The following is a 15,284-nucleotide window of genomic DNA, read 5'->3' on the forward strand; positions in this document are numbered from 1 at the left end:
GAAGAAGGGAGGTGCCTTTTGTGGTAGCCATTGTGTATGCTTAGCGGCCATTCTGGCTACATGTTGTTTGCCAGCAAGTTCACCAACAATACCTCCGTTTTTGTTTTATTTCAAGACTGCAATAACTGTGCCTGTCTTAGGTTGTTCTCCCTTGAGAATCTTACCCATCTTTGGAAAGCAGTTACGAGTCATTTATGCCACGCAGTTGCGCCTGTGTTAGGTTGCCTCCCTCTGGAGGTCTTACCCGTCTCTGGCTGCCAACTGAGCTTCGTGGCTGGAGGGAAGGTGGCTGTGCGCTAGCTACATGGCTACACGGCAGTGGTGGCTTCAGGTTCTTGTGTTTCTTCTTGCACGAGCGGTTGGTACTGACGAAGCTGAAGTGAATAAACGGTGAAGGCTGAAATGTTTTCTATTCTTCTCTGCAGCCACTTAATGAGACAAGGAGCTACAGACACAACACAGATGATTAGCATTAAAGGACTAATAAGTGGTGTAAGCCACTGTACGAGGGGGGAGGAGAGCCAATTCATGAATGGGGAACTGACTGATTGAGTTTTACTTAAATTTTTATGCAGGTCTTTTAATATTTGGATATTTTGTTCTACTATACCGGAGCTATTAATGTAGAAACAGCATTCTTCTTGAAGGAATAAGCACGTTCGTCCTTTTTCGACTGTAAGTAAGTCTAGGGCCCTGCGATTTTGGGAGGGTTACGCTGGCTAGGGAGGTGAGTTGCTCTTGAAGACCTTGAAGGGAGGCAGTTGTGGAATCAAGGGCTATTTGTACTGATTCTTTAAAATTACTGGTGATGATAACAGTGTGGGCTAAGGCACCACCTCAAGTCCAACAGCTGCAAGGGAGGAGGTAAGGCTGGCTCCTACCAGAAGGGGAAGGAAGGCGGCTCGCTTGCTACGGAAAGAAGAGAGCAGCTGGGAAGCTTCAGACTCTGTATATAGTATAAACTGCGGGACAATGACTACAGGAATACAGGGACCGGGAGTGGTGGAATTAATCAAGGGTGTGATTGTTTGATTGCACCAAAAAAAGAGGCCTCTTGGGAGCTGGATGGTACCTGTAAAGGAAACGTTTGTTGTGCAGGTGGGAGAGAAGGAGGTATGGCTGGTTTGGAAGCAGGTGATATTTTCAGGGCTGCTCCAAAGGGGATATGTGTAAGGGGGGAAGAGAGGTTGCCGGGTGTTGCTGAGGAATAGTTGGAGATAGAAACAGGGACAGCCGCTAGTAGGGGACGCTGGAAGGAGGCGCACAGGAAGCAATGAGAAATATTAGCAATTCCAGATTGATTAAGGAGAGAGATGGTATTATTGAGAATTGTGAGCCAAGAAGGGGGATTATATACTAGCAGTTGCTCGTTTAATTGCTTTTTGGCTGTTTTTATATTTACGAGCACGTTGAATATACTGATTGGAGATGAGGACTGGTTGTAGAGACTATAGCGGCGGGAAACCGTTATGGATCCAGTGGGCCAAGTGTCACCCCCGTGAGCATATAGCTTGCCGGTGATTCCAGTAGCCCATCTGTCATTCCAGGGGTCTTTTATATGGAGGTAATAACCAGATTTATTGGCAAAGAAGCATCTTGGGAAGGCCGACTGCCATGGCCAGTTAACGACACAGCTCCAATAGGGGCAGCCTCCATAATAAGGGCCTTGGTAATAGGTGTTGGTACAGTATGCTTTGGTTTGGGTGTGAGGGAAGCAGGCGTAAGGTTTATGGCTGCTTTGTTGGTATGATTAAGGTGTTTCAGTGAGTTTGATAGTAAGAGGCGTTTGACATCCCTGAGGTGAACAGTGGCCTGTGCCAAGGGGGCGCGATGTGGCGCTTGAGCAAGAGGTTATAGTTTCTTTTACTGTGAATGTCCAGAGATAAAGGGCTTGTCCACTGACAAGAGATAATGAGTGAGATAATTAGAGAAAGAGTGAGTATGTATAAGAGGCGGCACATGGTGGGTGGGTTATACACAGCAGGGGATAGCGAGAAGAAGGCAAATATGCGTTACGAAGAAAGTGAGGAGGAAGGATTTGTGCAGCGTTGTCCAGTCACTCGGAGAGCCAGCGAATAACAGGAGGGCTCCAATGAGGGTGACGAAGCTACATAGAAGGATGCCAGGGAGGCTACACAGCTGCATTAGTTTCGGTGGCAGGTTTTACAAGACGGCTTGGGATCCACAAAGGCTGGTCGGTGTTTTCTGGAAAGATGCAAGCAAATCCTCATCCTTGTGTTAGTCGAGGGTGGGGGCCTTTCCATATGTTAGTGAGGGGGTCTTTCCACATAACAAGGGGGACCGGCGTGGGGGCTAGTCTTAGGCCTCCCCAATGCCGGATTGCTGGAGTAGTATGATTTTTGTCAAAGGTAAGGAAGTTGATAGTGACTAGGGCTCTGTTGAGCAAATCTCGGGGGGTTGCTGTAGGGAACTCCCCTGAAAGTTTCTTGATTGTATTTTTGAGGAGCGCATTAGATCGCTCAACTAGAGCCTGTCCTTGTGGGTTATAAGGGATTCCTGTTTTGTGTTGAATGTTCCAGTCATGGCAAAATTGTTTAAAAGTTTTGGACTGAAAGCAGGGTCCATTATCTGTTTTTATAGTCCAAGGGATACCCATTTGATTAAAGGCTTGAAGGCAGGCTGTTATAACATTTTTTGCTTTTTCTCCAGGTAAAGCAGTGGTGAAGAGAAATTTGGAGAATGTGTCTACTATCACATGGACAAATTTATAGTGGCCAAACGAGGGGACATGTGTGATGTCCATTTGCCACAGTGCGTTTGGACGGAGGCCCCGTGGATTAACTCCTTGGGGCTGTAAGGGGCCTATAGGAAGGAAAAGTGTGCAGTGTTTGCACTCACGTGTGAGGTGCTTACACTGGGCTTGAGTGATGTTGGGAAAAAGGTGATGGAGGGAGTGAGCTGACATGTGGAATTTTGCATGTAGGAGCCTGGCTTGATCTGAGGAGGTAGAGAGTATGGAAACAGTGAGAGAGGAGTCAGCAAGGCTGTTTCCTTCTACTAGTGCTCCAGGTAATCCAGTGTGTGAACGGATATGCTGGATATACCAAGGAACTGTACGATTTTCGAGGAGGAGGTGTAGTCCTAAAAGGGTGCTATCAATTAACAAACTGGGCTTAACCTTTAGGGTTGCATAGGGCAGTATTCGAACGGCATTGGCGGCATAGGCGCTGTCAGTGAACCTGTGAGGCTAATTTTTTACCAATATAGGGAGGAAGGCGGCTCTCTTTGACACAGATGGGGATAGTAAAATTTTTAGTTTGCCTTCTCCATAGTATGTTGGTTGCGGGGTAATGGCTACTAGGATGTAAGGCCTCATTTTTATAGAATAGAGCATTTTTGGGTTATAGTTAATTTTCTGACAATCATAAGTAGGATTCTTGGTTATGATTAAATTATAAGAGGGAAACAAAGTCACAATAAACTGAGTATTACTATTTTTGGAGATAATTATGGCCTGATTTTTAACCTACATACAGGAAGGATGGTTACTAATGCATAAGGGTCGATAATCAAATGGTAATATGAGATTATCAATTCTTTGTCTTTCTTTATAGGGTTTAATTGGCAATCTATTATCAATTGGTTTAGGGAATATATGGGTTTTATTCAGATATATATGAAAGAATGGATTTTTCCAGGTTAACACTCTAAGTAATGGGGGGTTAGGTATATATGCCTAATAAGTGTAATAACTGGCAGCTTCCTTATTACTTACGATCACCATCATCAGAAGTTGTAGAAGACTCCATCTCTTCATTCTGGGGTTTAATCCTTTTCACAGATAACTAAATTTGTTCTCCATTTTCTGAAATGATAAGAGCATAGCCTCACCCCCTTACTTTAACCCTACCTTTTTTTCCATTCATTGCTTAAAATATCTTTCTAGAATATTGGTTGAACTTCATTTCCTGTGTCTACTGTAGATGTTTGACATTTTCCAGAGTGACATTCCGCAGGTTGCGGTCACCCCTCGGGCTGAAGTGTGGTTAGCTGGCCTGGCGGGGGAGCGGCCGCGGCAGGCCAAGCCGCCTGCCCCCATAATAGGGTGGCTGGTCGGACTCACCGCCACCCCTGAAGGAAGCTCGGCATGGGCGCAGAGTGCCCTCGGGTCTCCCCTTCTCGGCAGCCATGCTTCCGCGGCCGCCCCTCCTCCCAGATGGCGCCACACGATGCCTGTGGGGCGGCACCCTTCTTCTTCTTTCTCCCTGCGCAGGCGCAGGGCGGAAAATTCCAGTCTGCCCTTTTCCCCTCCCCCGACAGCAGCAACAGCCAGGCGTGGGCGGAAAAATCCAATCTGCCCTTTTCCCTTCCCCCGACAGCAGCAACAGCCAGGCATGGGCGGGAAACTCAAGTCTGCCCTCCACCCCAGCAACAGCAGCCACCAATCCCTAAACCCTGCCCCTTCCCCCAGCAACAGCGACAGCCAATCCCTAACCACCACCCCTCCCCCGTCCGGTACTGCCCACTGACCTTTTGCCGGCAACCAATCAGAACAGGGCATGGCTTTGACCAATCAGCCTTCCCCAGCCCCTATAAAACTGTTGCCTCTCCCTCAGTAAAGTGGACTTGCGTGTTTACCTTGTCTCCACGGTAGTTCTTCTGCCGTGCGCCCTCCAGTCCTGAGAGCCCCCGACAAGGGCCTGGCCTCCCTTGTCCCCAGTTCATCGTCTGCTTCTCCGGGCGACCCCTTCGTCGCCTGCTTCTCCGGGCGACCCCGTCAGCCGAACCGCGCAACCCCTTGTGAGACCGATCCCTCGTCTGCTGCCGGACCGACCCCTCGTCCCAAGCGGGACCAACCCCTCGTCCCGAGCTGGACCGACCCCTCGTCCAGAGCTGGACCGACCCCTCGTCCGCAGCCAGACCCCACCTCTACCGACCGAGCAAGCCGCCGCAGTTGGCGCCCAACGTGGGGCAGTGCAACCCCACCTCTACCGACCGAGCGAGCCGCTGCAGCTGGCGCCCAACGTTGGGCAAGGCAACCCCACTACAGCCTCACTCCATAACCTGGCGGCCCCCCCCCTCCACTCTTCTCACCGTGGGACTTCTCTCGTGCAACATTGCTGCTACCTGAGCCTTGGCTACCTCATATGATCCACGGCGGTCTGGGAGAATTGCTGGATGGCTTTCTCCTTCCATGTCGGGGGCTTATACTGACCCGCTATGATTAAGAGGAGCCTTGGATTTCTCGGGAGCGCGCGCTTGCACGTCTGAAGTAATCCTACCACACCCCTACCCCCTCCTCTCTTCTCACCTTGGGACTTCTCTCATGCAACATTGCTGCTACCTGAGCCTTGGCTACCTCATATGATCCACGGTGGTCTGGGAGAATCGCTGGATGGCTTTCTCCTTCCATGTTGGGGGCTTATACCGACCCGCTATGATTAAGAGGAGCCTTGGATTTCTCGGGAGCGTGCGCTTGCACGTCTGAAGTAATCCTACCACAGCCCTACGCCCTCCTCTCTTCTCACCTTGGGACTTCTCTCGTGCAACATTGCTGCTACCTGAGCCTTGGCTACCTCATACGATCCACGGCGGTCTGGGAGAATCGCTGGATGGCTTTCTCCTTCCATGTCAGGGGCTTATACTGACCCGCTATGATTAAGAGGAGCCTTGGATTTCTCGGGAGCGCGTGCTTGCACGTCTGAAGTAACCCTCCCACAGCCCTATGCCCTCCTCTCTTCTCACCCCTATCTTTTCGCTCTGCATTGCTGCTCCTGAACCTTGGTGACCTCATACGATCCACGGCGGTCTGGGAGAATCGCTGGATGGCTTTCTCCTTCCATGTCGGGGGTTTATACCGACCCGCTATGATTAAGAGGCGCCAATAAAACTCTCAGGAGCACGTGCCTGAGCACCTCCACCCCTGCCTTCACCTCTGCCTCCTCCCCTCTGTGCTTGCTCCCCTTTGCCTTGCTCCACTGCTCGTCGTTCCGCCCTCCCCTCATCGGGGCCTTCTCTTGGCCCACGACCACCGTCGGAGTCCCATCGGCTCCGACCCCTCGTCTCACCGCGCACCTCGGCTCCCATCGCCGCGCTCTCAAGGTAAGGGCCCCTTTTCTTATCGGCTCCAAAAGGCCATTAGCAATGGGTAACATCCTATCTGCTAAGCAAGCCCCACAAGTTCGGGCCCTCGCCGGTCTCCTAGACACTCACCGGTGTAAGATCTCTTTGAAACAGCTCCAAGTATATTGGGACCTTCTTTTCCCCTTTAATCCGTGCCTTACCACATGTCAGCTTTGGGACCCGGACACCTATACTCGCCTTATAGATAGGGTCACTTTTGCTGTGGAGCAGGAAGGTAAAAGATTCCCTCCTGGCTTATTACCGGCAACATGAAGTCCAGAAGAAATCTTGAAGGGTATAATCTATGATATGCTATATAAAAAAGGATTTAAAAGCAGCTATACCAAGAAAGTAAGAGTTATGAGTCAACTGTAAATAAATTATATATTTCTGTTAATGTGTTGTAATTGTTCTGTGTTTGTCAGTCTGTTCGTTCAATGTAAATGTATATTGTGATACCTCTGGATGGTAAATATAAATTACTAGAAATCTTTAAAAGAGCTCTATTCAAATGGCCAAAAATTAAATAAGCGCTTATATTAATACTTAAGTTTATTATATTAATACATAAGTTTAAATGTTAATAAGATATCTACAATTTAAAAAAATTGTAAGTCTTAATTAACAAAATTAATTCTATGTCTTCATAAAAAGTTGTTCTTGCCTAGATTAAAATGAATAACTTATTTTTCTTCACAGGATAATATAAAGAATGTAAAACTTATATGAATATTAAAAAGGTTAAAAGTTTGTAAAACTGCTAACTGAAATGTAATAAGTTTTGCAAAAAGACGTATTTTGTCCTAAAGTAGGATGGCTAATTTTTCATAAACTCTTGAAACTTAATTTGCATACGGCAAGTGTAAAAGGTATTGTGATAACTTTACGTAAGGGAATGTGTTCTGTAAAGATAAAATTTATCTTCAATAGTTTACATTAAGGTATTAAATGGCTAATTCCAAAAGGTCATTCTTAAATATATATATATAAAACTGAATTGATGATAATAATAATAAAAGGTAATTTTATAACAGGAAAGATTAACAGCAACCAAGCTCCCCTGCCAACTTGCTTTTAGGAAATGGTTTCTAATATTGCATGCTACTACGTATTTAAAGAAAAGTTATGCTTAAGGAAACAGTAGATGATTTTGTCTTTGCAGCCATTGTCTATTTAGCAACACCCCTCGCTATCGGCCTAGCCACTGTTGTGCCGGACGATTGGAACCTTAAACAAAGACTCCTCCTCACTGTCATCTTCCTATCTATCGTTACTATATTTACTGCCCTCATTCTCCTTCGTTTATAAAGCAGTCTCCTACAAACCACAAAGCTTCTGTCTTAAACATACCATTCTCAACCCTATCCTCTAAATGATCTTCTCACTTCCCCCACAGCCTTTAATACTTTATTTCTTCCTCATAACCTTTGCTTTCTTGATAATATTTTCCACCATCTGTCTAGCCGCTACCGCACCAGAAGATTGGAACCTCGGCCAACGAATTCTACACTCCATCGCCTTTCTGTTTATTATCCTCTTTTATGCTTTACTCCTTATCTTCCTCCCATAATGACTTCACCAAGCCTCCTCTTGTCCAAAACCATCACCCTTCTTTTCCTCACACTCCCCATTGCACTCACCAACCCCAGCCATCAGCCTTTTAATTGGACAGTAAGCCTCTGACAGGAAAAAGTAATCCTCTCCTACAATGTCTTCGCTGCCAAGGAGAGATCAACTACCTGCAAAGCTCTGTCATCCTGGACTTTTAACAGCAGATGGACCTTATAGCCGCCGAGATTAACGAGAATTGGACATTGGCCACCCTTGCTTGCAACGGCAAGATACCACCCCCTAAATTGTACATTTATATCCCCGTCATACTCACCTCCCTCTTCAGCCCCGCTTCCCTCATTGCTTACTGCCTCTTGGGCCTCAGCTACTTGTTGCTGCTGCCATCCTGGTCCTTATTTGAAAAGAAGGGGGAAATGCGGTCACCCCTCGGGCTGAAGTGTGGTTTGCTGGCCTGGCGGGGGAGCGGCCGCCGCAGGCCAAGCCGCTGCCTCCATAATAGGGTGGCTGGTCGGACTCACCGCCACCCCTGAAGGAAGCTCGGCATGGGTGCAGAGTGCCCTCGGGTCTCCCCTTCTCGGCAGCCATGCTTCCGCGGCCGCCCCTCCTCCCGGATGGCGCCACACGATGCCTGTGGGGCGGCACCCTTCTTCTTCTTTCTCCCTGCGCAGGCGCAGGGCGGAAAATTCCAGTCTGCCCTTTTCCCCTCCCCCGACAGCAGCAACAGCCAGGCGTGGGCGGAAAAATCCAATCTGCCCTTTTCCCTTCCCCCGACAGCAGCAACAGCCAGGCGTGGGCGGGAAACTCAAGTCTGCCCTCCACCCCAGCAACAGCAGCCACCAATCACTAAACCCTGCCCCTTCCCCCAGCAACAGCGACAGCCAATCCCTAACCACCACCCCTCCCCCGTCCAGTACCACCCACTGACCTTTTGCCAGCAACCAATCAGAACAGGGCGTGGCTTTGACCAATCAGCCTTCCCCAGCCCCTATAAAACTGTTGCCTCTCCCTCAGTAAAGTGGACTTGCGTGTTTACCTTGTCTCCGCGGTAGTTCTTCTGCCATGCGCCCTCCAGTCCTGAGAGCCCCCGACAAGGGCCTGGCCTCCCTTGTCCCCAGTTCGTCGTCTGCTTCTCCGGGCGACCCCTTCATCGCCTGCTTCTCCGGGCGACCCCGTCAGCCGAACCGCGCAACCCCTTGTGAGACCGATCCCTCGTCTGCTGCCGGACCGACCCCTCGTCCCAAGCGGGACCGACCCCTCATTCCGAGCTGGACCGACCCCTCATACAGAGCTGGACCGACCCCTCGTCCGCAGCCAGACCCCACCTCTACTGACCGAGCAAGCCGCCGCAGCAGGTGTTAATGAATTATAAACATTAAGAAAATGTAAAGTAAATAAAGCTTTTGCTAATTAATCTTTTGGTGTCATAATACCATTATCTCCCCCTTTTTGTTTTAAAAGCATAATTTTTAGGGTATGATGGCTGCATTCAACTATGGCTTGACCTGTAGGATTATAAGGAATATTAGCAACATATTGAATACCATATTTTAAAAGGAAAGATTCAAAGGATTTACTAATGTAAGAAGGTGTATTATTAATTTTTAGAGGGCATCCCATTACAGCAAAAGCAGACTATAGATGTGAATGAACATGATGCAACTGTTCCTTACTTTGAGCAGTAGCCCACATAAAATGAGAATAAGTGTTAATATAAACATGAACATATTGTAGTTTACCAAAGGATGGTATGTGAGTAACATCCATCTGCCATAATTGATTAGCAGTTAGGCCTCTGGGATTAGTTTCAGCTTGAAAAGGCACCGCTGTTAGTGGTCCACAAGTAGGACAAGTGCAAATAATTTCTTGTGCCTGTAGTTTTGTTAACTTTTGATATTTATTTCGTAGGCCTTTAGCATTAGTGTGAGTTAAAGCATGGTAATCACGAGCACTTTGTAAACACCCTACTAATAAATCAGCTTGAGCATTATTTGCTGTCACAGGACTAGGCAAAGAGGTATGAGAGCTTATGTGAGTAATGTAAATAGGATGCTGTTTTAACCTGATGAGATGTTGCAAGTCAGTGAAAAGATAACTCATCAGTAGCAAAGATATGAGCTGTTTTAATATGCTTGACAGTAAGACTTACATATTTAGAGTCAGAGACAATGTTCAAGCGCTCTTAAAACATTTGTAAAACTTTAATGACGGCTGAAAGCTCTGTGCATTGAGCAGACAAATAAGGAGTTTGTCAAACCTGTTCTTTTTGAGAAGTAATGTATGCTGCTTTTCCATTACTATTACTATCAGTAAATACTGTACAGGATGGTTGGGCTATGCACATAGTCCTGAAAAGCACTGCAAAAATTTATTGTTGGGTTTTTTACAGATAGAGGAATGCAGCTGGCTTGATTTGTCTAAGAAGACACTAAAGAAAGTCTTAGCAAGTTTTAAAACAAAGTGATAGCAATACAGCTGGACTTTAACTTTTTGCAAGAAACTAGTAGTGTTTGGGATTGCTGCATACTAGTGTTGTTACTTTAACCTATGATAAGAGGTTGTTTCTGTGACACATACTCTTTTATAATAATTAAAACCATAAATAACCACATTGTACTTCTCTTTAATATTATGCTGAAATATTGGTAACTTTATACACTTTTAAGCATTCATAGGAACCTTTTATTCATATGACTTTAATTAATAGAGGGTTTAAAGAAAGAAAAAAACTTGTTAATTTTATAACACTTTAAAACACCTTTTATTTAACTTATAACATTAAATGAACTCAATTATTTAATTTTTCTTTCAAGGTAAAAGAACAAATCTCTTATAATTAGTTTGGAATAAAAGGCTACTGTTCAGGATTAGAGAAAAAGCAGTTTTGAGAAAGCAGTTTTGAACATTATGTTCCTTTAAAAGAGATAGCGCAAGAAGCACAAGAAGCTATTTTGATAAAGCAGACTTTCTTTGTATACTGATTATTGAGGATAAAAACTTGTACTAAAACAGATTGATTTGAGAGGCCTTGAGAAAGAACAAAATTTTTAACTTTGCCTTAGCATAGTATTTGATACTAAAGCCTTTAAAATTTTATAGATAGACCCATTAAATTTTATTTAACTTTAACTATAAAAATTCCTTTTCCACCAACCTTCTGCACTTTCAGTATTCACTCAGGTTTTGTCCCACACTCTACTCTTTCCAATAATCAATCATTTTATCTTAGGACAAAATTATCTTCTGTTTCCTTAACAATAAAAACACATTCCATATAGCCTACATACAAAGTTATCAAGCAAATGTCTTATAACATAATACCGTGAACACTAAACAAGCTTGTTAAAATAATGAACTTTTCTTTAAATACTTAGTAGCATGCAATATCAGAAACAGTTTTCTAGAAGCAAGTTGTGAAGGGAGGCTGGCTGCAGCCAAGCTTTTTTGTTATAAAATTACCTTTTATTATTTTTATTATTATTAATTCAGGTTTGTTTAAACACTTGAATTTAAACAATGCTTTATAAAACTTCTTATAATTATTTATAACCATATAGACTATAATTATATTATTTTAAGACAAATTTTACCTTTACAGAACACATTTCTTTACTTAAAGTTACCACAATACTTTCTATAACTTGCCACATGCATTTAAGTTCCAAGAGTTTATGAAAATTAGCCATCCTACTTTAGGACAAAATACACCTTTTTGCAAAAACTTATTAAATTTCATTTAGCATTTTCACAAACTTTTAACCAAATATTCATTTAAGTTTTACATCCTTGATATTATCCTGTAAAGAAAAATAAGTTATTCATTTCAATCTAGGCAAGAACAACTTTTTATAAAAAGGCTTATAGTAATTTTGTTAATCAAGACATGATTTTTATCATTGTAGAGATTTTATTAACATTTAAACTTAAGTATTAATATAAGTGCTTATTTAATTTTTGGCCATTTGAATAGAGCTCTTTTATAAATTTTTATTAATTTATATTACCATCCGGAGGTATCAAAATATACACTGACATTGAATGAACAGACAAACACAGAACAATCACAACACAGTAACAGAAACATACAGTTTACAATTAACTCATAATTCTTACTTTCTTGGTACAGCTGCTTTTAAGCTGTCCATCATACCACATTTTAAATAAAACTTTTAAGATTTCTTCCAGAATCCATGTTGCCTGTAACATGCAAGCTTGTGCTTGGAAACATTGTTATTAGTTTAGTTATGGTTAAACATTGTTCAAAGTAGGGGGGGGGGGGGGACAGCTAGCCTGAACTTTTGGAAGGGTTTATTGCTCCTCACCATTTAAAGCACTTGGGGGAATGACTGTTATTCCGTTAGTAATGTTGTGGGTACCTACACTTTCAGCTTCATTATAATAGAGAGCTTTTTAGGTAATGTAATTTCTGGGGGTTAAAATAGCAAGGACTAGGCTTTTCCAATCAGTAGGTGTATTGTGAGCATGAGAAATGCTGTTTAATAACATCTGAGCACAGGGGCTATTAAGACTATATTCTTGAACAGATTTACGAAGGTGAGTAATGGTTTTATGATGCTAAGGAGCCTAAAAGGGAGGAGAATCTCATTGTGGTAATTTACTGGAAAGAAGTGAGGAGGGGTGAATGGGTGGTGATTAAGGACAATTGCAGTAAGTGGAGCTGAAAAGGGAGGTGTAGTAGGCGTGGCAGTGAGAGAGTTAGGCTCCAGCGGTTTTAGCCAGTGTCTAGTGGGGCGCCTGTAAGGCAGCCATGAATAGCTAAAAGAGTGGGTATGAGACTAAGAGGGAAGGCTTTGCCTTCGTGGACCTTAGCGGATTTGACTCGCCTGAGCAATTTAGCCCAAGTGGCAGGATTCCATATTGCAGCAGTGGAAAGCCACGGGTTAAAACGGACAAGAAGGTTGGAATACTGATAGAGGTATTTTTTTGTGATTTTAAGGCGGTGGCTAGCTAATAGGGCATATAATGCCCATGCTTGTAATGTGTTCTCAGAAGAGGCTAAGTTCCCCATTCTGAGCTTCACTCACTGAAACGAAGAGGATCGCTTTGGATCCCGCTGGTTGCTGTCCGGACAAGGTGGGGGGGTCCCTGTTCAGGGGGCCAGTTGTGGGCGTGCCCCTGGGGCCGTTAGCTAGACGGCTTTTGCCTCGGTGAGGCGAACTTCTCGAAGGGGTTGTGAGTGATGACGGGGCCCTGGTACCACACAGCCAGGTTAAACACACAGTAACCACCCCGGAGACGCAGGCTCGTGGCGCAGGTCTGATTTATTGGGGAAGTGGTACAGCTTATATAGGCAGGGGTAGGGGCTTGAGGTGACATGTCAATTACAGATGGGCTAAGGGGATTGGGATAATATGAAGCAGCTGCTTGGTGGGATGAGGTAGTTTTGAAGTTGGCGCGCGCAGGCTTCTCTGGTGGGAAGCTGGCTAGGAAGAAGGGAGGTGCCTTTTGTGATAGCCATTGTGTATGCTTAGCGGCCATTCTGGCTACATGTTGTTTGCCAGCAAGCTCACCAACAGACTAGATTGGCCTCAAAGTGCTTACCTGAAGAAATAAGTGCCAAAATGAGAGCGCAGTGGTTAACAAGTCCCTTTTCAGTTGCTTTTTGAGTGTTTAGTCTTGACACCTGCAGCCAGTTGCTTTTTCTTCCTATAACAATAGAGGATTTTCCTAGGATCCTTCTGAGACCAACAGGTCTTTTGAGGAAAGATGAGCATGGCCTAGGCCTTTTATAGGGATCTATCCTCTAATACATACATTCTCAACAGGGGTGCTAAGGTCCTGGAGGGGGTGAAATTCATTCTTGGGGGACACGATTCTTAATTATTATGGGTTGTGGTTCTCCAAAGCTCAACCCCACCCAATACAACCTTTCTCCCTTAGCATTTAATTTCTCTTGTTGGAAATTCTATAGTCTCACGAACAGCGTTGCCATTGACTTCATGAATGCAAGGTAAGTGCTACAGAAGAATTCCAGTTTGATAGATGATGTGAGCTTGAAGTCATCTAAGAAGGGATGACCTCAATTAAAATTATGAGGCTGCCGTGGCTGTCACAGGCATGCTGCTTGTTCTGGATCCTCAGTGCCTTTGTGTGTGACTTGGGCTTTGAGAATTAAACAAAAATAGTTTATATTTTATTATTTAATTCTATAGCTAGTCAACTGATCTTTTAGTATGTCAGGTGGTAAAAAGAAAAAAATGTTGGCATTATTAAATATCTAGTAACTAGTTAAGTTAAAAAGTTATGTTCTCATATCAAGCAAAAATAGAGTTCACTAAAAACAATTTTTAAAAATTTAAATTTTCCTATTGTTTTACTTTTGCTGGGAAAGTAAGGTTTGAATAACTTAAAAATTTAGGTTACATTGCTTTTATTATGTATTTGTATAAGGTGCTAATTTGCATATGTGGTTTGACATGTTAAAATTTATATTTAAGTAAAGAAATTACATTAAAAGTTATAAATGTTAAGATAAATGTTAATCGCTTTTTCATTACATTTTTAATTAGAAAAGTTATAGCTTTTTAGAAAAATACAGAAAATACAGAGTTCCGATATACCTCCCTCACACTCCCAATATTCCCTATTATTAAAACTTTGCAATAGTGTGGTAACTTTGTTACAAATGATGAAAGAATATTATCATTATATTACTAACTATAGTGATAGTTTACAATACAGTTCACTGTTTATGTTGTATAGTCCTATGTCTTTTTAATTTTTATCCTAGCAACTTATGTACAGCCTAAAATTTCTCATTTATCTACCTTTTCTTTTCAGTTCATATTTTGGTATAAGTCAAAGAATCCATTACCTAACACTAGTACTGAAGATGCTTCCCTATTTTTAATTCTAGGAGTTTTATAATTTTGGTTCTTGTATTTAGATCTTTGGTCCATTTTAAGTTAATTTTTGTGTATGGTGTGAGGTAGGGGTCTACATTCTTCCTTTTGCATATGGGTGTCCAGTTTACCCAGTACCATTTGTTAAAGAGACTATTCTTTCCACATTGTCTCAATTTGGCCTGGGTTTATTTCTGAACCCTCAATTCGATTCCTTTGGTCTATATGTTTATCCTTATGCTAGTACCATGTTGTTTTGATTACTGTAGCTTTGTAATAAGTTTTAATTTAACTTTTAATGTAGACATTTATGTAGCCAATTCAAAACCTGCTTTATGTTAATCTTTTTACGTATAAAGCACAGAAGTACATACAGTTCATAAACAGATATAGCACGTCCATGTTATTAAAACTTCAGGAGGGGCATTAGGGAAAAAATGTCTCGTATGACACTCCTTAGGGTGGCAACAATGACAAAAAGGTTGAAAAATGCTGCTCTAACTTGTCTCAGTGCTTCACTGCCCAAAAAGCTAAAAACATGAGAAACAGGGAGCAAATTGAGGGTATCATTGCCACCCTGGAGATTATACTTGAAGCCGACAGGCCCTTTTGAGGAAAATCCTTAGAAACAGCTGGGCCTAAGTGAGCCCCCAGATCCAAGCCAGAGCTAAGTTATAAAGGACACAGAAGGGAAGTGGATGTGGTTTAACCAGTTGGGCACCCACCTACCACATGAGAGGTCCTGGGTTTGGGTTCCAGTGCCTCCTA

The 15,284-nt window shown here is 43.5% G+C and overlaps 1 pseudogene; it reads right to left on the reverse strand.

The window, feature by feature from the left end:
* Positions 1–308: 308 nt before the first annotated feature.
* The window catches only part of LOC101414358 (large ribosomal subunit protein eL19-like), a 53,093-nt pseudogene continuing 38,117 nt past the window's right edge, over positions 309–15,284 (reverse strand).

This window comes from Dasypus novemcinctus, chromosome 16 (genome assembly GCF_030445035.2).
Source record: "Dasypus novemcinctus isolate mDasNov1 chromosome 16, mDasNov1.1.hap2, whole genome shotgun sequence".
Lineage (NCBI taxonomy): Eukaryota > Metazoa > Chordata > Mammalia > Cingulata > Dasypodidae > Dasypus > Dasypus novemcinctus.